Source organism: Eriocheir sinensis, chromosome 67 (assembly GCF_024679095.1).
Source record: "Eriocheir sinensis breed Jianghai 21 chromosome 67, ASM2467909v1, whole genome shotgun sequence".
NCBI classification, from domain to species: domain Eukaryota; kingdom Metazoa; phylum Arthropoda; class Malacostraca; order Decapoda; family Varunidae; genus Eriocheir; species Eriocheir sinensis.
The window spans coordinates 8,719,932-8,742,613 of NC_066575.1; the positions used below are offsets into that span (position 1 = coordinate 8,719,932).

The window sequence follows — 22,682 nt, forward strand, 5'->3', positions numbered from 1 at the left end:
GAATAAATGCTCAAAATCTAGAGGTGTTAGAGGCAGGTAAGGCCAGGTAAGGGCAGGTAAGGGCAAGTAGGAGGGAGGGTGAGGATGAAGATTAAATTACCTGTGTCGGATGCTGGCAGGCGGACGGTAAAAGGTGAGAGAAGGTGTGCAGGTGTACGTTAGCAGGCAGGTAGGTGGGTTGATATAGGTAGGCTGACAGGTACGTTAAAAGTCAGGTAGGTAAGGAGGGAGAGAGGTAGTTAGGCAAGAAGGTAGGTAGGGCGGGAGGTTAGGTAAGGTTAGGTTAGAGAGGGAGGGAGGAAGGGAGGGAGGTTAACTTAGGTTAGGTTAGGGAGGGAGAAAGGGATTGAGGTTAGCTTAGGTTAGGTTAGGTTGAGTTAGGTTAGGGTGAGAGGGAGAGAGGGAGGGGGAGAGGGAGGTTAGCTTAGATTAGATTAGATTAGATTAGATTAGATTAGGTTAGGTTAGGTTAGGGAGAGAGGGAGGGAGGGAGGGAGGGAGGTTAGGTTAGGTTAGGTTAGGTTAGGTTAGGTTAGGGTGAGAGGGAGGGAGGGAGGGGGGGAGGTTAGATTAGGTTAGGTAAGGTTAGGTTAGGGAGGGAGAGAGGAAGGGAAGGAGGTTAGGTTAGGTTAGGTTAGGTTAGGTTAGGTTAGGAAGAGAGGGAGGTTAGGTAAAGTTAGGGAGGGAGGGAGAAAAGGTGGGAGGTTAGCTTAGATTAGGTTAGGTTACGTTAGGTTAGGGAGAGGGAGGGAGGGAGGAAAGGAGGGAGGTTAGCTTAGGTTAGTGAGGGAGACAGGGAGGGGAGAGGGAGGGAGGGAAGGAGGTGAGGTTAGGTTAGGTTAGGTTAGGTTAGGTTACGTTAGGGAGGGAGGGAGGGAGGGAAGGAGGTGAGGTTAGGTTAGGTTAGGTTAGGTTACGTTAGGGAGGGAGAGAGGGAGGGAGGGAGGGAGGGAGGGAGGGAGGAAGGGAAGGAGGTTAGGTTAGGAACAGAGGGAGGTTAGGTAAGGTAAGGCAAAGTAAGGTAGGTAGGAAAGGTAGGTAAGAAGTCAGGTAGAGAGTCAGGTAGATAGGTAGTTAAGTAGACAGGTAGGAAGGTAGGAAATAAGGAAGAAAAAGGGTAAGATTAAATTAGGTCAGGTTATGGAGCGTAATCCTGGCGGCTTGAAGTAATTGGGAACAACGCCTACAGTGGAAGGAGGGAGGGAAGCAGGGAGGGAAGGAGAGAGGAGGGACAGGAGGGAAGGAGAGAGGAGGGACAGGAGGGAAGGAGAGAGGAGGGACAGGAGGGAAGGAGAGAGGAGGGACAGGAGGGAAGGAGAGAGGAGGGACAGGAGAGAAGGAGAGAGGAGGGACAGGAGGGAAGGAGAGAGGAGGGACAGGAGGGAAGGAGAGAGGAGGGACAGGAGGGAAGGAGAGAGGAGGGACGGGAGGGAAGGAGAGGCGGGACAGGAGGGAAGGAGAGAGGAGGGACAGGAGGGAAGGAGAGAGGAGGGACAGGAGGGAAGGAGAGAGGAGGGACAGGAGGGAAGGAGAGAGGAGGGACAGGAGGGAAGGAGAGAGGAGGGACAGGAGGGAAGGAGAGAGGAGGGACAGGAGGGAAGGAGAGAGGAGAGGAGAGAGAAATTGATAAAGATGAGCCATGAGGAAGGAATAGAGGGAAGGAATGAAGATAAAAGGAATGAATGGGGGAAGAGAGGGAGGGAGAGAGGGAAAGAGAGAGGGGAGGAGGGAAAAGGGAAGGAATGAAGGTACGAGAGACATCAGGAAGGGATAGAGAGAGGGAGAGGGAGGGAGGAGGGAAGGGAAGAAAAATAAGGGGAAAGGAAGGAAATGAGAAATGAAAGAAAATACGAAAGGCACAAAAGAAGGAAAAAAGAGGAAGAATGGAAAGAAGGAAGGAAGAAAGGAAGGGAGAAAGAAGAAAGGAAAGAAGGAAGGGGAGAAGGAAAGAAGGAAGGCAGAAAGGAAGCGGGGAAGGAAGGAAGGAAGGAACATAAGAACATAAGAACATAAGAACGCAGGAGTCTACAAGAGGCCGGTAGGCCTGTACGAGGCAGCTCCTTTGACCCTAAGCTCCCGTGTATCTAACCCCACCTAATATCGCTGTCCATGAATTTATCTAGTCTATTTTTGAATGTGACAATTGTATTGGCACTCACCACATGACTGCTAAGCCTATTCCACTCATCCACCACCCTGATAGTAAACCAATTTTTGCCTATGTCCCTGTTGAATCTGAATTTATCCAGTTTAAACCCATTACTTCGTGTCCTACCCGGTTCTCTTACCAACAAAACCTTATGAATGTCTCCCTTATTAAAGCCCTTCATCCATTTATAAACCTCGATCATGTCTCCACGCACCCTTCGCCTTTCTAGAGAATGCAAGTTTAACTGTTTGAGTCTTTCCTCGTATGGCAAGTTTCTCAACCCCTGAATCATCTTAGTCATCCTCCTCTGCACCGATTCTAACATTTTGATATCCATTCTATAGTAAGGTGACCAGAACTGAACCGCATAGTCAAGATGAGGTCTAACTAATGTTAAATGTAAGAAAGAAAGGAAGGAAGGAAGGAAGGAAAGGAAGTAAAAAAGGAAAGATAGGAAAGTAGACCAAAAGGGATGAATGAAGATCTGAACGAAGGGAGGAAAGAAGGAAGGAAGGGATGAAAGAAAGAAAGGACAGAAGGAGAGAGAAACAAAAGAGAGAGAAAAAAGAGGAAAGGAAGAACAGCACACAAATAAATAAAGGAGATAAGAAGAGACACAAACGAGATGAAGAAGAAAAAGTCTAAAAATGATGCAGGAAAGAAAAATAAAAAAGCAGCCGAGAGAAAAAGAAAAAAGAAAGAAAAGACAAAAGCAGAGAGGAAAAAAGAACCAGGAATTAATTAAGGAAAGAAAATAAGACTGAGGAAGAAAAAAAAGAGAGAGAAAGTCAGTGAGTGAGTGAGAGGCGCAAGAAAAAAGAAATTAAAAAGAAAGTCTGAGTGAGCGCCAACAGAGAGTTAAGGAGCCGGAGGGACGGAAGGGAGGAAGGGAGCGGCGGCGGGGAAGTTTACGAGTCAGTGCAGGTCGGTCGGGTCGGGTCTGACTGGCGGGCCGAGGAGAGGAGAGATGAGACGAGGGACGGGAAGGGCGAGGGAAAGAGCCAAGTGAAGTAAAGTAATACAGGAAGCCTAGGGTCACAGTACGCCATTACACGCCTTTGTCAAACGCTCGAGGCCTGAATGAGAAGAAGGGAAAGACAGAGTGAGGAGAGAGAGAGGACGAGAGGGGGGAGAAAATAAAGTTAGGTGCAGACGAATGGAAGGATATAATAGGAATAGGAGAGAGGAGAGTAATAACAGAGATAAAAGAAGAAAGGAGAGAAGGGAAGGCATACAATAAAGAAGGGGAAGAGAGAATGAAAAGAGAAAGAGAATAGAAGACAGAAGAGAGGGAAGAGATGAAGAGGAAGAGAATAGTAAAGGGAAATACATATTCAAAGAAGGAGAAGTGAGGAAAGAGGAGATAGAAGGGGAAGAGAAGGGTGTAAAAGACAATGAAAGGAGAGTAAAGGAAAACATGAAATAAGAGAAAGAGGGAATGAAAGAATGGTGAGAAAGAGAGAAAGAAGAAAGAGAAGGATAACATATGATAAGAAATGGAACAGAGGAGGAAGGAAGAGGAGAGAGGGAATGTCAATACAATACGAAGAGGAAGAGAGAATAGAGGAAGGAGAGCAAATAATAAGAGATAAGCGAAGGGTAAGAGAGAGAGAAAAAAAAAGAGGTGAGGGAAGAGCAGATTATATAACGGATATGAGAGAGGAGAGAGAGAAGGGAAGCATAAAATAATAATAATATGACGAAGAGAGAAAGGATGAGAGAGGAGGGGAAAAGGAGAGGGAAGGAAATGAGAATATAATGAACATAAATGAGTTAGAGAGAAGAGGGAGAGACACACAAACAAACTAACAATGTGATGAACAGGAACAAGAGTTAGACAGAATAAAGACAGACAAAATGATAATGTGCACGGATATAGAGGTAATCAGATAGCCTTATGAAGAGATAGTAAAAAGGAACAAAAGGATGGAGACGAACAGGGAGAATAGCTATACAGATTCACCAACTGATAATACGATGTACTTCTAAAGAGACAATCAGATAGCCTTATGAAGTGATACTAAGAGGGAATTAAAGGATGGAGACGAACAGAGAGAATAGCTATACAGATTCACCAACTGATAATACGATGTACTTCTATAGAGACAATCAGATAGCCTTATGAAGAGATACTAAGAGGGAATTAAAGGATAGAGACGAACAGGGAGAATAGCTATACAGATTCACCAACTGATAATAACATGCACGGCTATAGAGGCAATCAGATAGCTTAATAGAGAAGTATTAGAGGGAACAAAACCATAGAGACGTGTAGGAAGAACAGCAATAGAGATACACTAATAAATATTAACATGTACGATTATAGAGGCATTTAGTTAGCTTTATGAGGTGGTATTAGCGGGAATAAAGAGGTTGAGAGGAGCGGGAGGAATTACAATAGACATACAGATAGCAAGGGAGATATACAGATAAATATTATAACGCAAAGATGTAGAGAAATTTAGTTAGCTTTACGAGGTGGTATAGGAGTAAGTAAATGGGTTGAGAACAATAGAGATTACAAGAAAGACATGGAGATAAATTTTAGGATGAATAACTATAGCGGGCATAAGCTTTCTCCCTGACACAATGACACTAGAATGATATAGAGACATGTTTTAATAGACTCACACGGAAAATCATAAACCTCCAAGAAATGTTCCGTAATTAATATGGTTCCAAAATAAACGAAGTAATAAAATATGTATCAAAATGGATTAATGTGTTTGAAGGGACGCAGTAACAGACTCATTTGAAGATCCGTAAGCTAAAATATGTTGGTAGATGTATGAGAAAATAAGAAATATGCCAAAACGAACTTAGTAGAAATGAAGTGCATCAAAACAGATAAATGATAATAAATATGTTAGTAGATGTATAAGAGAAAGTAAGATAGACTCCTCTCCTCCCGAAATTGACCTCTCTTTTTGGCCACTCTTCTGCACTCTATTCAGGAGCAGTAGGTAGCGGGCTTTTTTTTTTTCATTATTGTTTTCTTTTTTTTACGCCCTTGAACTGTCTCCTTTGCTATAAAAAAAATGAAGTGTATTGAAATAGGTAGATAAATTCGAAGACATTAACACAGAATCACATAAAGAAACATAAACGAAATATGTCAGAAGATGGAAATGCTAAAATAAAAAGAAAGACAAACAAAAAATAAACTCAGTCATTATCATATATAGAGAAAAAATAAAGCAGTTGAAACAGAAATAAAATACGATATTCATTCCTTTTGTGAACCGAAAGGAGAAAAAAAAAATGTAGATGAAAAAATACCCCCCAAAAAAAAAATCCAAGTAAAAGTTAAAATATATGTTATTAATGAGCGCCTGGGAAAAAATAATCATCTTTTTACCGAACATCAAGAGACACGTTGAAGAAAAATTTAGGCCTATGAAAAAATGAATTACATAAAAAACAAATAACCCAAAAAATACTAATATATTCGCACTAAGGAATAAAGAAAAGTGTGAGAGAGAGAGAGAGAGAGAGAGAGAGAGAGAGAGAGAGAGAGAGAGAGAGAGAGAGAGAGAGAGAGAGAGAGAGAGAGAGAACATACAAACTCCAGTACAGTCAAAGGAATCAGAATCCTTAATCAGATGAAAAGGGATTGAAGGGAGAGGATGGGAGGTGATGGAAGAGGGGGTAAGGGGAGGAAGGGGAGCTAAGGAAAAAGAGGAAAGGGAGGAGGAGGAAGGTGAGGGGAAAAAAAAGGGAAGGAAGGGAAGCAGGGGAAGGCGTGGGAGGAGAGGAAGGGAAGAAGGGGAGGAAGGGGAAGATGACGGGGAAGGGGAGGAAGGGAAGCTCAGGAAATAAAAAGGGGGGTTGGTGGTGGTAGGTGAGAGGAGAAGGAGAGGGAGGGGGAAGAGAAAGAGGGGAGGAAAGGGGGAAGAAGGGGAGGAAAGGAGTTACCTAAGACTCCCAAAGGCATTCCGGTAAGCATCTGGGAGGGGGTGTGAAGCTGTACAAATAAACACATGAGGGAAAGGTAATGTAAAGGAAACGGGAGAGAGGAGGAAGGGGAAAGGAAGAGGAGAAGGAGAGGGAAGAGAGAGGAAGAGAAGTGAAAGGAGAGAGAGCGAAGCCAGTAAGATTAGCATTAAAGAATTCCAAGACTAATTTATCAAAGATTCTAATGTTAACCTAATCTTGTTGCTCCCGCTAATCTGATGTCACCTTCAGTACGCGGTCTTCACTTATTAAAAATCCCACCGCTGATTAATCTTATGGCTCTTATATATGCCCTGTTTTTGTCCATCTGGTGGCTAATTTTAATGTTAACGTCGATATTATTTACTACAGTTATTAAAAATTCTTCCTAGCTAGTTATTTGGTGTTTGTTTTGATATAAGTTTGTTCTTATTGTTTTCTCTGCTTTTTCTCCTTCCAAAATCTCCCTTTCTCCCTTCTTCCTTCTCTCTTTCTCCTTTTCATCTTTAATTCTTCCCTCCACTTCCATTTATTCTCCTTCCCTACGTGTCTTTTTTTTCTACTTTTCCTCCTTCCTTCACCTCCTTTCTTACCTTTTTCTTCCTTTCTTTCCTTCCTTCTTTCTTTCTCTTTTTCATCTCCTCTAACTCTTCCCTCTTCCTCCTTCCCTCCATTTCCCCTTGTTCTCATTCCCTCTTCTTTTCCTCCTTCCTTCATCTCCCTTTCTCCTTGGTTACCTAATTCTTCCTTTCTTTCCTTCTTTTTTTTTATCTCCTTTTCATCTCCTCTAATTCTTCCCTCTTCTCTTTTTTCCCTCCATTTCCATTTATTCTCCTTTCCCTCCTTCCTTTATCTCCTTTTCCCCTTGTTTATCTCTTTCTTCCTTTCTTTCCTTCTTTTTTTCTCTCCTTTTCATCTCCTCTAACTCTTCAGTGCCTTCCTTTCGCCTTGCTGACCTCCTTCTTCCTCTCTTTCCTTCTCTCTATCTCCTTTTCACCTCCTCTAAGTAAGTCAAAAACTACATTATCAAAAACTCAACACACACGTAACACGACTTCATACATTTACGACGGGAAGGAATTGTTACTATTATTTTCTGTCATTTTCATTTCCTTGACGCACCAACGGTAAAAGGAAGCAACATAGCACTAACATAACGCATTTTCTCAGCCAAGAGTTTTTTTGGGTATAATCTCCTTCAATGTATTTGTCTTATGCCGTGTGTCAGGATGCAGTAGTAAAGTTTCCAAGCGTGTTTCTCGGGTAGCTAAAATATATCTGTTAATACTTATGTTCTCTCTCTTTTTTGTTAAGTTTCCTGGTATCTTTCTATTTGTTTTTCTTCTTCCTTTGACATATTTTCACTTCTGTTGTATCTATCATTAAACAGAGTGCGATTGTCTATTAACACCGATGTTCTCTGCTTCTCCCTCAGTCTGTCAGGTTTTACACATGTTTTCTCTCTTATTTCCTTTGATGTCACTATTTGCAACTATTCTCTTGTTAAACCCAGTGGAATTATTGCATGGCTATTAATAAGTGTGTTCTCTCCTTGCCATTTAGTATGCATGCCTCTGTATGTTTGCTGTTTCGCCCTTCAATAGATATATAAATATGTTTCCTGGTTAGTATTGAACAGTGCAATAGCTGTATGAATGTTAATACCAGTCTTCCCCGCTTTTAATTCAGTTTTCATGCCTTTGTGCCTTCTATATATAATCTTCGTATCTTTGTATGTCTCCCATCAAGCCCTATATCATATCTACGTATTGTGTATCCTTCCTCTATTTAAAATGGCTTTGTGCCTTCTATATATAATCTTCGTATCTTTGTATTTCCTCTATTACACCCTAAATCATATCTACGTATTCTGTGTAACCTTCCTCTTTTTTTATTTTTTTACAACAAAGGAGACAGCTCAAGGGCACAAAAAAGGGAAACAATAATAATAATAAAAAAAAAAGCCCGCTACTCGCTGCTCCTAAAAAGAATCCAAAGAGGTGGCCGAAAGAGGGGTCAATCTATTTAAAATCACGGTCCGTTCTCCCTGTTGTCGTTCGTTCCCACACATCCCTTCATGAACTAAAACACTAACTTGCTATGTTTCTCTTGTCTACGTTTTCATATAGTCGTAATCTCTGTACCTTCGCATTCATCATCTATTAAGTAAGGCCCTTCATCGCTCTTTCTGTGTTGTGTCGTTCCCACACATCCCTTCATGAACTAAAACACTAACTTGCTCTGTTACTCTTGTCTACGCTTTCATATAGTCGTAATCTCTGTATCTTCGTCTTCCTCTTCTATTAAGTAAAGCCCTCCATCGCTCTCCCTGTTGCGTCGCTCCCACACATCCCTTCATGAACTAAAGCACTAACTTGCTCTGTTTCTCTTGCTGTTTTCATATAGTCGCAATCTCTGTATCTTCGCATTCCTCATCTATTAAGTAAAGCCCTCCATCGCTCTCCCTGTGTTCTTTCTTTCCCACACATTCCTTCATGAACTAAAACACTAACTTGCTCTGTTTCTCTTGTCTACGTTTTCATAAAGCTGTAATCTCTGTATCTTCGTCTTCCTCATCTAAAGCCCTCCATCGCTCTCCCTGTGTTCCGCCGTTCCCACGCATCCCTTCACTAACACGAAGCTCCCTCACACACCGCTATCGATTTCCCGTCAGTGGCCGTCAGCTGGCGCCTATAATTTCCCCAACAAGGTGGAATGAAAGTCTCCACTGCCACACACACACACACACACACACACACACACACACACACACAGTTATAAAACCCTTTATTACCTTAACCCTTGTCGCTATTAGCCTATAAGAACCGACGCTGTGCAATTAGTTTCTTTGATCATAATGACAACACTAATATCTAAGCCAATGGGAGCGAGGTTAATCCCGTGTGTGGCTTTAGTGGTGGGCGTAACACACACCTAGATGGGACTAAGTGTTTAATTATGATAGCTTGATTAATATGAGGTGATAGGTCAGAAGGTTTTGTTTGGGTGAGGTTAGGTTAGGTTAGGTTAGGTTAAGTTAGGTGCTGACAGGGAACAGGACCAAAGAGTTATGTCTTCAGGGTAATCAGTATAAATGTATCTGTGAGTTTTGTTTGAGCGAGGTTAGGTTAGGTTAGGTGCTGACAGGGAACAGGACCAAAGAGTTATTGTCTTCAGGGTAATCAGTATAAATGAATCTGTGAGTTTTGTTTGAGCGAGGTTAGGTTAGGTTAGGTTAGGTTAGGTTAGGTGCTGACAGGGAACAGGACCAAAGAGTTATTGTCTTCAGGGTAATCGGTATAAATGAATCTGTGAGTTTTGTTTGAGCGAGGTTAGGTTAGGTTAAGTTAGGTTAGGTTAGGTGCTGACAGGGAACAGGACCAAAGAGTTATGTCTTCAGGGTAATCAGTATAAATGAATATGTGGGCTTTGTTTGAGCGAGGTTAGGTTAGGTTAGGTTAGGTTAAGTGTTGACAGGAAGCAGGACCAAAGTTATTGTCAACGGAGGATGAAATACATGTATCTGAGGGGTTTGATTCAATGAGGTTAGATTGGGTAATGTAGTGTTGAGAAGGGGTGAGAGCCGAAGATTTTTTATGCATAAGATATTGAAAACTCATAACTTAAGTCTTTATATCAATCTGGAATATCAGGTCAAGTTAGGTTAGCAAACGTTCATGGTCAAGAGGGTGAAAAAATAACTTACAACAGACTCCAGAAAGCCTTACCCAGAACTTATGACACACACACACACACACACACACACACACACACACACACACACACACATACAACCCAGCACTACCCAACGACCAAACTACGTACCAAACAAAACCGGCCCCCTGAAAAAATATAAAAAAATACAACTCTCTTACAAACAAACGGTCCGCGAAAGACTCAATTAAACGCAGAGAACAGGACACGCGGGCGAGGTAGAGTAATAAAAGTGGAGACAACAAACGTCTTACCTCTTAACAGTCGCCCACGCTAACTAAATACCGACTTTCCGACTAAAACACGAAGGGGAAGAGAAAACTTGAAACAGCTGGCCGAAAAAGTTGACTCCCAGAGGACACGGAACACCAAACACGAGACCCAAAGGAGGAAGAGGAAGAGGAAGAGGAAGAGTCCTGGTGATGTGGTTGTGGATGAGGAAGAAGAGCTGCAGGAGGAGGAAGGGATAAAGGAAGGAAAGGAACGTAAGTAAGAGGAAGAGGAAGTGGAGGCTCTGATTGAGAAGGTAGAGGAGGAGGAGGAGGAGGAGGAGGAGGAGGAGGAGGAGGAGGAGGAACAAAAAGATGAAACGATGATAAACAGAAAACAAAATCATGAATGTAGTAAAAATTGAGACAAAAAATAAATTAGAACAAGAAAAGGAAGAAAGAGAAGAAGAAGAAGTAGAAGAAAAAAAATTATACCAACAACAATTATAACTATGATTCACAAATTAACTCTGCTATTTTTCATCTCCCTCTCCTCCCTTCTCTCTCTCCCTCCCCATATCCCTCTCCTCCCTTCTCTCTCCCTCCCCATCTCCCTCTCCTCCCTTCTCTCTCCCTCCCCATCTCCCTCTCCTCCCTTCTCTCTCCTTCCCCATATCCCTCTCCTCTTCTCTAATACCTCATCTATCTCTCCACCTTCTCATCCCTCCATCCTCTTCCTCCTTCGTCTTCAATCAGTCTCCTCTTCAATCTCTCCCCTCCTACTAAGTCTCCCTCCTCTCTCCAATCTCTCGCCCTCTCTTACCTCTTCCTCCCTCTCCTTCTCTCCCTCTCTCTCCCTCTCAAGGCCATGGGATATTAAGACAACTGAGATGAAGAATTTACATCCAAGATAAATAACGAAAAAAAAAAGGAACATTCATTCTCAAACATTTTAATTAAAGTGTTCGCAAAAAAATTGTCAGTTTCGTCCTAATGAAAAAGGAGAAAGATTAAAGAGAAAACCAGGAGATGAAAGTAAGAAACACGTGCGCTCTCTCTCTCTCTCTCTCTCTTTTTCTTTATCTATTATTACACCTCACATAGTGCAATCAAATACAAATCTCTCTCTCTCTCTCTCTCTCTCTCTCTCTCTCTCTCTCTCTCTCTCTCTCTCTCTCTCTCTCTCTCTCTCTCTCTCTCTCTCTTTTCCTTCCCCTATCCCTCTCCCTCTCCCTCTCCCTCTCTCCACGGAACAAGCAGATGAGTCCATGTGTTGAGGGAGTTTATATGAGCATTATCAAAAGGTTATTGCAGCCTGGGACGATGCATTACTAATTATAGGTGTTGATGTGAACGAGGGAAGAAGGTGAGGGAAGGTGTGTGGTGGGGGCTGTGTGTGTGTGTGTGTGTGTGTGTTTGTGTTTAGACGGGTCGCACGTATCACACTCACACGCACGCAAAAGAGCACGACGCAAAATTTTACTAATGAAAACCAAACAAGGGAGCGACAGCGAAAATCCATAACATATATACTGACGAAAAATAATAAAAAATAAATACATAAATAAATAATAAACACAAATAAAGAGATGAAAAAAAAGCGCGTCACGTTAAATTATCACTGAATGGAGGTATAACACAATATATCAAAGCAAATAATTTAATAAAAAAAAACAGCTAAGTAAATAAGTTTATAAAAAAAAATAATCAATCTAGAAACTCTTTTAAACGTCAAGACAAATAATGGGACAAAAATAAAGAGCAATGTATAAAAATGAAAAAAAAATTAAGTAAAGGAGAATGATAAATAGTTATAAATAGATTGATAAATAAAGACAGATAGATAGATAGATAGAGAGAGAGAGAGAGAGAGAGAGAGAGAGAGAGAGAGAGAGAGAGAGAGAGAGAGAGAGAGAGAGAGAGAGAGAGAGAGTAAAAGCTATGGATACTGCAAAAAACAATAAAAGATAGAAAATAAAATACGAAGAAACCGAAGGAATAAATATCGTATCGAAAGAGAAAGGAGAGCAAAGAAAAAGGAAGGAGAAGAGAGAGGAAAGAAGAAAGATAAAAGCGCAAACTAAAACAAAGGAACATCAAAGGAAAAGAGGAAGAGGGAAAAGGAAAGAGGAAGTGGAAGGAAAACAGAAGGAAACTAGGGAGAGAGAGAGAGAGAGAGAGAGAGAGAGAGAGAGAGAGAGAGAGAGAGAGAGCAGTTGTGTAAGAGATGATAATGCTGTTAAGAAACTTTACTCAAACTCGGCGATAACAACAACAACAACAATAATAGCAACACTCTGTACTTCCATTACTGATACTACTACTACTACTACAACAACTACTACTACTACTACAGCAACTACTACTATTATCACCACTACTACTACTACTACTACTACTACTGCTACTACTACTACTATTGATACTCTTTTACAACCACCACCATCACCACCAACACTACTACTACTACTACTACTACTACTACTACATTGTCATCGCAAATACATCACCTGTAAATTTTAAAGACACCAATTTCACGCCTTTCTGGAAAATATTTGTTTAGTCTTCAATGTAAATTATATAAACAAACAAATGAGACAGTATTGCCTAAGGGGGTCTCTCTCTCTCTCTCTCTCTCTCTCTCTCTCTCTCTCTCTCTCTCTCTCTCTCTCTCTCTCTCTCTCTCTCTCCTCATGTTGCTATGTGAGGGAAAAAGAGCCTTACAACTTCCTCCTCCTCCACCTCCTCCTCCTCCTCCAACTCTTCCTCTACTTCCTCATCTTCCTTCCTCTTGAGACTTGGGGAACAAAGTTTATATATATATTTCTCTCTCTCTCTCTCTCTCTCTCTCTCTCTCTCACACACACAAATGACCACAAAACGGAACAAAGTAAGAGAGAAAGTTAAGATTACGGAATATAAAGACGCCACTATTTTTCTTTCTTTCTTCTTCTTTTTCTTCTTCTTCTTCTTCTTCTTCTTCTTCTTCTTCTTCTTCTTCCTCCTCCTCCTCCTTTACTGTTACCCGCACTCTCTCTCTCTCTCTCTCTCTCTCTCTCTCTCTTCAGTCCCTCTTTCTTTCATTTTCATTTTTAGTTATTTATTTCCTTCCAATATCCTACTTCTTTTCTTCCCTCTTTCCTTCTTTCCTATTCTCCTTTCTTTCTATTTTTCAAACATTACTTTCTTTTTTCCCTTTTACCTTCCTTCCTTCATTCATTCATTTTCTATTCATTTTCTCTTTTTTTATTTCCGTCCCTCCTTCCATCTTTATATTCTTCCTCCCTTTATTCCTTCTTTCCTTTTTTTTCTTTTTTTTATTGAGTCCTTCCTTCCTTCCTTCCTTCCTTCCTTCCATCCATTCTTCCTTCCTCGTTCCTTTCTTCCTTCTCTCCTTACTTCCTTCCTTTTATCTTGCCATTGTTCCTTCCATTCTTCCTTTCCTCCATTCTCACATCCTTCCTTACTTCCTTCATTCCTCCTCCCTCTCTTCTTCCTTCCTCCTCCCTCCTTTCCTTCCCTCCCTTCCTCCCCCTCTCACCCCCTTATGATTCTTCTTCAGTCTACCCCAGAAAGATTCCAAGCTCCTTAAAGCGATGCGTGACTTGTTGATAAGAGGTCGAATTAGGACGAGAGAGAGAGAGAGAGAGAGAGAGAGAGAGAGAGAGAGAGAGAGAGAGAGAGAGAGAGAGAGAGAGAGAGAGAGAGAGAGAGAGAGAGAGAGAGAGGTGGGGGGGGGGGGGGGGTTAGCAGATGAAAAGAGAGGCAGAGATGAAGGTAGGAGGGAAAGGGGAAATGGAGAGAGAGTTAGATTAGTAAAGGAAGAAAGAAATTATTTAAATTGCAGAGGAATAACGGACTTGAATAATTGTCGGGAGTGTATTAAAAGAAGAAGAAGAACAAGAAGAACAAGAACAAGAAGAACAAGAACAAATACAAGAATGCGTAAAGAAGATGAAGAAGAAGGAGACAACAACAACAATAACACCAACACCATCAACCAAAAAAAAACACGACTATAAAAAAGAAGAAAACATCTGAAAAATATTAAAGAAAAAAACACGTTACATCACAGCGAAGATTATTATAAAAAAAACAAGTTACAAGATTCACAAAAAAAGTGACAAAAAATATGTATAAAAAAACAGAGGTGGTAAAGTTTGTTCTAATATAAAAAAGATATGAGAAAAGAAGATTGAAAGAAAATTCAGAAATGAAAATAAAGAAGAAAAAGAAGAAAAATATGGATAGAAAAAAAGTGATGATTTTTTTTTTACTTACTATAAAAAAGGAAATAAAAATGATAAAGAAAATAATAAAGACAGAAGGAAGAAGAAGACAAACAGGAAGTGAAAATGAAGAAGGAACAAAAGGAAGAAAAAATAAAGAAATGAGAAGAAATATATACAAAGAAATAAAACTCATCTTGCGCCTCCTCCTCCTCCTCCTCCTCCTCCTCCTCCTCCTCCTCCTCCTCCTCCTCCTCTTCCTCCTCCTCCTCCTCTTTCTTCTCACACAGCTTCCTGTTTATCCTCCCCTCATTTTTCTCTCTTATTTATGTTTTCCAATCGACACATTTTCTTTTCTTTCACTTCCTTAGCTCCGTCGTATGTTGCATCTCTTCTTCCTCCTCCTCCTCCTCCTCCTCCTCCTCCTCCTCCTTCTTCTTCTTTTTTATTTTTAACCTCCTCCTCCTCCTCCTCCTCCTCCTCCTCCTCCTCCTTCTTCTTCTTTTTACTTTTTCACCTCCTCCTCCTCCTCCTCCTCCTCCTCCTCCTCCTCCTCCTCCTTCTTCTTCTTCTTCTTCTTTTTACTTTTTCACCTCCTCCTCCTTCTTTTTCTTCTTTTTTCACTTTTTTTTAATTTCTTCTTCTTATTCTTATTCTTATTCTTATTCTTCATCATCATCATCATCGTCATTCTCCTTCTCCTTCGTCTTCTTCTTCTTCTTCCTTTTATTCCTTCACCTCCTCCTCCTCCTTTTTTTCTTCTTTTACACTTTTTTTTCATTTCTTCTTTTTCTTCTTCCTCTCCTCCTATTTCTTCTATTTTCTTCTACTGCCCTTCTTTCTCTCCCTCTTTCCAATCCTTTTTATCCTCCTCCTCCTCCTCCTCCTCCTCCTCAACCTCTTCCTCCTACTCCTCCATTTTATCCTTAACATCATCATCATTTTCCTCCTCCTCCTCCTCCTCGCGACCTTTGAATTCCTTCCTCGAACGGTAAATAAGACTTGTGGGAGGAGGGAAACGTGTGTCCTTTTTTGAGAGAGAGAGAGAGAGAGAGAGAGAGAGAGAGAGAGAGAGAGAGAGAGAGAGAGAGAGAGAGAGAGAGAGAGAGAGAGAGAGAGAGAGAAATTATGAAAGGAAAAGAAAAAAAGGAGGAAAGATGGATAGAAAGTTAAAGAAAAAAGTTATGAAGGAGAGGTTGATGGATTAAGATGATGATGGACGCTTTGGAAGAAGGAAAAGAGGAAGGAAGAAAAAACGGCGCGAAGGCAGAGAAAATGGAAGAAATGAGTGAAGAAAGGAAGGACCAAAGAAAAGAAGAAATGAAAAAGAGGGAGAAAAAGAAAGGAATGAAACGAGAAACAAACAAAAAAAATCAAAGGATGAAAAGACGAATAAAAAGAAACGAAAAGAAAATGAAGGGAAGAAATGAAAAGAGGAGGAAAGGAAGAAAGGAACGAAGGAAGGAAGGAACAAAAATAATAATCAAGGAAGGATGAAAAGACAAAAAAACAAAGAAACAAAAAGAAAAGGAACGGAAAAGAAATGAAAAAGGGGAGAAAAAGGAAGAAAGGAACGAAAGCAGAAACGAACAAAAATAATCAAGGAAAAAGGAAAAGACAAAAAAATATATATATGAAAGAAAAGGAGTTATAGAGGAAATGAAGATGATAATAACAGTGAATCAAGATGAAATGAAGAAAAAAAAAGGAAAAAGGAAAAGAGAAAAAAATAAAAAGGAAAAACAGCGAAGGGAGGGAAATAAGAAGAGGAATTAAACGTCCTTAAGAAGGTTAAACCCACTTAAAAAGATCGTATTCCAAGTTTTATTTCCTCACTAACGTTTTTTTTTTCTTAGGGAAACACGATTTTATTTTTTCTCTCTCTCTCTCTCTCTCTCTCTCTCTAAGTTTATCTCTATCTATATTTATCTTTATTTATATCTATCTGTTTATATCTATTTATTTATATCTATCTCTATATCTATCCCTCTATCTATCTCTATATCTATCTCTATATCTCTATCTCTTTAACTCAATCTATCTCTCTATATCTTTATCTCTATCTCTATTTATCTCTCTATCTTTCTATCTCTGTATCTCTATCTCTATCTATCTATCTACGTCTGTGTCTGGGGTAATGTTCGTCACTGCCCATCCTCCTTTCCTCCGTGACAGCCAAATCTAGGACCGTCTGCCTCTTTCTGATGTTGTTATTCTGTCGCCCAGCCTCCCCGCCTACTGTGCTTATGTCATTACGACCCCCGACAACTGCGATTAATGTTCCAATGAGGATAATGGCAGCTGCTACTACTACGACTACTGTTATTATTATTGCTACTACTACTACGACTACTACTACTACTACTACTACTACTACTACCTCCTACGACTTTAAATTACTTTTGCACCTAGTTCTTTTGTTGCTAATATTGTTGCTGTTATTACTACTGCTACTACTACTACTACTACTACTACTACTTAATGAAACCAAGTATGAGAGAGAGAGAGAGAGAGAGAGAGAGAGAGAGAGAGAGAGAGAGAGAGAGAGATTTACACCATATTGATTTTGTACACACACACACACACACACACACACACACACACACACACACACACACACACACACACACACACACACACACAACCTGAAACGGATGATAAAGAGGAGGAGGAGGAGGAGGAGGGAAAACGATGAGGCAGAAATTTAGCTCTCATGCAAATTGTTAACTCCTCCTCCTCCTCCTCCTCCTCCTCCTCCTCCTGTACCCGTCGTTAAGCCAAAATGGAGTCGTATAAGTGCTCATCATGTTACAATCCCAGTATGAATAGTCAAGGGCCGAGGGAGGAGGAAGAAGAAGAGGAGGAGGAGGAGGAGGAGGAGGAAGGAAAGTAATGTGGGAATGACAGAGAGTGAGAAAGAAAGATAAAGAAGCATGGAAGCCTGGAAAGTTAGGCCACATGAATTCTTGGCCAATAACTAGACTGTTTGTTCTAGTAAATTAACCAGGCTGTCGGGCACTTGATTGACCTGTGAAAGAGATCAAAGCACTTGCTGAAACTACGTGCGGAACCATTCGTTAAACTGTTACCATTGATTTCTTGAAGGAGTAGATAATTATCCCACTAACTATCTCTGCGGGAAGGTTGTTGCACTCTCGGATGACTCAAAGGAAGAAAACTTATGTCGAAGTCAGTATTACATCTCGCTTAAATTGTTGGACCGATATTTCTAAGGCCAATGCAATTTTTGAAGGAGTAGATCATTTTTCCACTAACTATCTCTGCGGGGAGTTTGTTGCACTCTCGAATGACTCAAAGGAAGAAAACTAATGTCGAGATCTGTATTACATCTCGCTTAAATTGTTGGACCGATAGTTTTAAGACCAATGCGATTTTTGAAGTAGATGATTTTTCCACTAACTATCTCTGCGGGAAGGTTGTTGCACTCTCGAATGACTCAAAGGAAGAAAACTTATGTCGAGGTCAGTATTACATCTCGCTTAAATTGTTGGACCGATATTTTAAAGGCCAATGCAATTTTTTAAGGAGTAGATCATTTTTCCACTAACTATCTCTGCGGGAAGGTTGTTTCACTCTCGAATGACTCAAAGGAAGAAAACTTATGTCGAGGTCAGTATTACATCTCGCTTAAATTGTTGGACCGATATTTTGAAGACCAATGCGATTTTTTAAGATCATTTTTCCACTAATTATCTCTGCGGGAAGGTTGTTGCACTCTCGAATGACTCAGGTAAAGGAAAAAACTTTTGCCGATATCTGTACAACATCTCGCTTAAATTGGTGAACCGATACATGCTGAAGTCTGTATTGCATCGCCTCGACTAAATCTGTGGACCAATATTACAAGTTTTGGGTTACTTTGAAACCTAGATGAGACGAAGATGAGCCTATTCAGCTACTTAAATACCCGTGTCAAAGCCCCCCCGCAGGCGTCTCCTTTCTAACGTAAGGAGTTTGTATCGCTTGAGTCGCTCTTCATACGGTAGAGCCATCGAGGGTGGGATCATTCTCGTAACTCGTCGCTGAAGGTTATCCGGAAAGGCGCCGCGAAATTGATCCCATCCTTGAGGACTCAGTAGTATGAAGACCGTCTCAGGGAAAAGGAGGCGGAAGAAGAGAAGAGAGGAAAGGAAGAAGTAGAGGAAGAAGGAGAAGAAGAAGAAGAAGAAGAAGAAGAAGAAGAAGAAGAAGAAGAAGAAGAAGAAGAAGAAGAAGAAGAAGAAGAAGAAGAAGAAGAAGAAGAAGAAGAAGAAGAAGAAGAAGAAGAAAGAAACAAAAACATCAAGAAAAAAAACACTTAAAATAACGACACAAAAATGATTAGAGAGAGAGAGAGAGAGAGAGAGAGAGAGAGAGAGAGAGGGTTGAGTAGCCTGATTATGACACTCCCCACGCAGATTTTTTCTCTCCATCTTCACTTTCATCCACCCGAGACTCCTCCACCCCTATCCTCCCCCCTCCCCCTTACCCCTACCCCCCTCTGACCTCCCCTACCTCCCCCACCCGAAACATGCCTCCCCCTTCCCCTTTTCTTTCCCTTCTCCGTCTTTCTGGTATTTCTCCCTCCAGTATTCCCTCTTCTCTCCCTTTCCCCTCCCCCTCTCTGACTGCCCTCTCCCTCCTCCTTTTCCGTCTCCCTTTCTCCCTCCCTTCATCTCTTTCGAAGGGAAGGGAAAACAGAGAAATTAAGGAAGAGAGATGTTGAAGGGAAGTGAAAGGAAGAAAAAGGAGAGGAAAGGAAGGGAAAGGAATGAGAGAAAATGAAAGGAAAAGAAGGAAATGGAAAGACAGGGAAAAGACTTGGAGCGAAGAGAAGGAAAAGGATAAGGAAGAGAGATAAGAAAGGGAAGTGAAAGGAAGTGAAAGGAAGAGAAAGGAGAGGAAAGAAATGAAAGTAAATGAAAGGAAAAGAAGAAAATGGAAAGACAGGGAAAAGGAGACGAAGCGAAGAGAAGGAAAGGATAAGGAAGAGAGATAAGAAAGGGAAGTGAAAGGAAGTGAAAGGAAGAGAAAGGAGAGGAAAGAAATGAAAGTAAATGAAAGGAAAAGAAGAAAATGGAAAGACAGGGAAAAGACTTGGAGCGAAGAGAAGGAAAAGGATAAGGAAGAGAGATAAGAAATGTTGGAAGTGAAAGGAAGAGAAAGGAGAGGAAAGAAATGAAAGTAAATGAAAGGAAAAGAAGAAAATGGAAAGACAGGGAAAAGGAGACGAAGCGAAGAGAAGGAAAGGATAAGGAAGAGAGATAAAGAAAGGAAGAGAAAGGAGAGGAAAGGAATGAAAGTAAATGAAAGAAAAATAAAATAAAAAGAAAGGAAAAAGAAGACTTGAAGCGAAAGGAAAGGAAAGGAAAATGGACGATAAGATTGGAAGAGTAAAAAAAAACGTACAAAAAAAAGATAGACAAAAGGGATGTTATAACCCTTCAGCTGTTAAGGTCTTTAGAATCTGTTTTACATAAACTCGACGGTAAACAGAACTTGAAAAGGTCAAACAAACACGGTGAACCTCCTCAGGGATAATTCTTTGGTGACGTTCAGAAAGTTCGTGAGCCATTATGAACTTGTTAACAAAAGGAAGATAAATAATTAGACGAAAAACAAAGGAGTGGTAAATGTTAACAGTTTCTTTTTTTTTCTTATTTGTAAACTTTATTTTTTTTCCTATTTTCTCTTCTCTCGTATCTTATCTCCTATTTCCTTCTTTTGTGTTTTTTTATCTTTATTATTCCCTTATCTTAGTTTATCTCGCCTCCCCTTCCCATTCTTTCCTCTCCCTTCCCTTCTCTTCCATTCTCTTCCCTATCCTACCCTTTATTTCTCTTTCCTTCCCTTCTCTTACACTCCTTTCTCTACCCTATCTAATCCATCATTTTCCTCCTCTTCTCTTCAATTCCTTTCTATTCCTTATCTCTCCATTTCCTTCCATTTTCTCTCCCTTCCTTTCCTCTCCTTTCCCCTCTTTATCTCTTCCCTAATTTATCTATCTTTCCTTTCCCTTCCCTTCCCTTTCCTTTTCTTCCTTTCTCTCCCTTCTTTTCCTTTCCTTTCTCTTCCTTTCACTTCCCTTCTTAATCGCTCTTTCTTAATTTATCTTTTTCCCCTCCCTTTCCCTTTCCTTTCCTTTCCTTTCCTTATCTTCTCTCCCTTTCCCTTTCCTTTCCTTCCCTTTCTTTATTTCCCTTTTTTATTTTCTACCCTTCGTTTTTTTTTTCCTTCGATGTAAGCAAGTCAGTAGCCAGCCTCTCTCTCTCTCTCTCTCTCTCATTATCACCCTTCACCTCACTTTGCCAGGTTTTCTCTCCCTTCCCACACCCTCCCTTTCTCTCCCTTCCCTCCTCCCTCCCTTCCTTTCTCTCCGCTATCTCTCCCCTCCCTCTTCCTCCTCCTCCTCTCTCTCCCCTCCCTCTCTCACCACCTCTTTCCTCTTCTCCCTTCACTGCGTCTCTCCCTTCCCCCTTTCCTTCCTCCCTTCCTCCCTTCTTCCCTTCTTCTAATGTGTCTGTATTTATCCCTTCAAGCGTTTTTCTCCTCTTCCCATTCCTTCTTTATCATCTCCTCTTCCTCTTCCATTTCTCCTTCTCTTTTTCCTTCTCTTTTTCTTGTTTCATTATTTCTGGTCATTTTTTTTTCTTTATTACGTCTTCTGGTTTGCTCTTTTTCTCCTCTCTTCTTTATCCTTTTTTATCTTGTCTTCCTTTCTCGTCTTCCTTTTCTTCTTTCTCTACTTTATTCCTCTTTTTCTTTCTTCTTATCTCCTCTCATCACCTATCCTCCTCTCTCCTCTTTTCTCCTTTTTTCCTCCTCTTCCCTCCTTCTATATTTTCCTCTTTATTTTCACTTTCTCTTCTGTTTCTCCTCCTCTTCTTTCTCTTCCTCTCATCGTCTCTTCCTGTCGTTCTCTTTTTCGTTTTTTTTTTGTTTTTTTTCGTTATGTCTTCCGAATTGCGCTTTTTTCCTCTCTTCTCTTTTCCTCTTCTTTTCATCTCCTTTCATCAACTTTTCTCTCCTCTCTCCTCTTGTCTCCTTTCTCTTTCTTTCCTTCTTTCTCTCCTTTAAGTTCTTTTCCTCCTTTCTCATCGTTTTTCCTCTCCCCTCTTCTCCTCCCCTCAACTACTTTCCTCCTCCTCCGCCTCCTTTCTTCCTTCCAGATTTTCCTCCATCCCTCCTCACGTTTCCTCCAGTCTCTCTCCATCTCTCCATCGCCAGACCAAGTTAAGTTTACTCATATCGAGATGATAAAGATTCTTCGCATACACGGAGAGAGAGAGAGAGAGAGAGAGAGAGAGAGAGAGAGAGAGAGAGAGAGAGAGAGAGAGAGAGAGAGAGAGAGAGAGAGAGAGAGAGAGAGAGAGAGAGAGAGAGAGGAACAGACAGACAGACAGACAGACATAGAGGTGGAAGACAATGAAAAGCGAAATTAAACGAAAAGAAAAAAACTAAATAACTCGAAAAATATAAATGCAAAAGTACGAAAAATAGTTTAAAGAGTTCTCTCTCTCTCTCTCTCTCTCTTCATATTTTAAGATGAAAGATGGATTATTTACTTACGACCTCTCCTCCTCCTCTTCCTCCTCCTCCTCCTCTTCCTCCTCCTCCTCTTACCCTTAAACCTCTAATCTCCTTTTACTTTGTTCATTGCCGTAATGTGTGTGTGTGTGTGTGTGTGTGTGTGTGTGTGTGTGTGTGTGTGTGTGTGTGTGTTGTAGAGAAAATAAACATAATCACATAAAGGAGAAATACAGAAAAAAGTAATAATGTAATAAAAGGAGAACTGGACAGATAGATATATACAAGTATGAAATGTTTAAAGGGAAAATGGCATGACTAGGAGACACTAAAATAACCCCACAATAAGGAAAAACACGAGGAATAATGGCACACAAAAATAGACGTCACACGAAGGCAAAAACACGAGGAATAATGGGACATAAAAATAGACGTCACAAGGAGGCAAAAATGCGTAAGAGGATTCGCAGACAGGCAAAAATAAGGAATCGACTGACTTACCTTCGTTAGCACAAGGGATGAAGGGAGGGAAGAATGAAGCTCCGCCGACCATTGCATCTGAAAGGAGAAAGAAAATGAATGCAAGAATCTAGATGGAACCAAACACACACACACACACACACACACACACACACACACACACACACACACACACACACACACACACACAGGCATAAAAGCAAACATAACAGCCTGAAAAAGCAATAAATGAGCTGGCCAACTCTTGCATCTGAAAGGAGCGGAATAGATTTGATGCATGTGAAGGAAAACGTTTGAAACACACACACACACACACACACACACACACACACACACACACACACACACACACATACTGAAAGACCAAAAAGAATAATGAGACCCAGAAATAAATACCTCTAAAAATTATTACAAAAAAGACCTCCAGCAATTTTCGTATCA

The 22,682-nt window shown here is 40.7% G+C and overlaps 1 long non-coding RNA gene across 1 annotated transcript in view; it reads right to left on the reverse strand.

Annotated features, from left to right (window-relative positions):
* The window catches only part of LOC126988056 (uncharacterized), a 164,956-nt gene that overhangs the window by 81,350 nt on the left and 60,924 nt on the right, over window positions 1-22,682 (reverse strand). The window contains exon 3 of the long non-coding RNA XR_007741409.1: window positions 22,263-22,319. This is a non-coding gene — a long non-coding RNA (uncharacterized LOC126988056). The remainder of the gene's footprint in view (window positions 1-22,262; window positions 22,320-22,682) is intronic.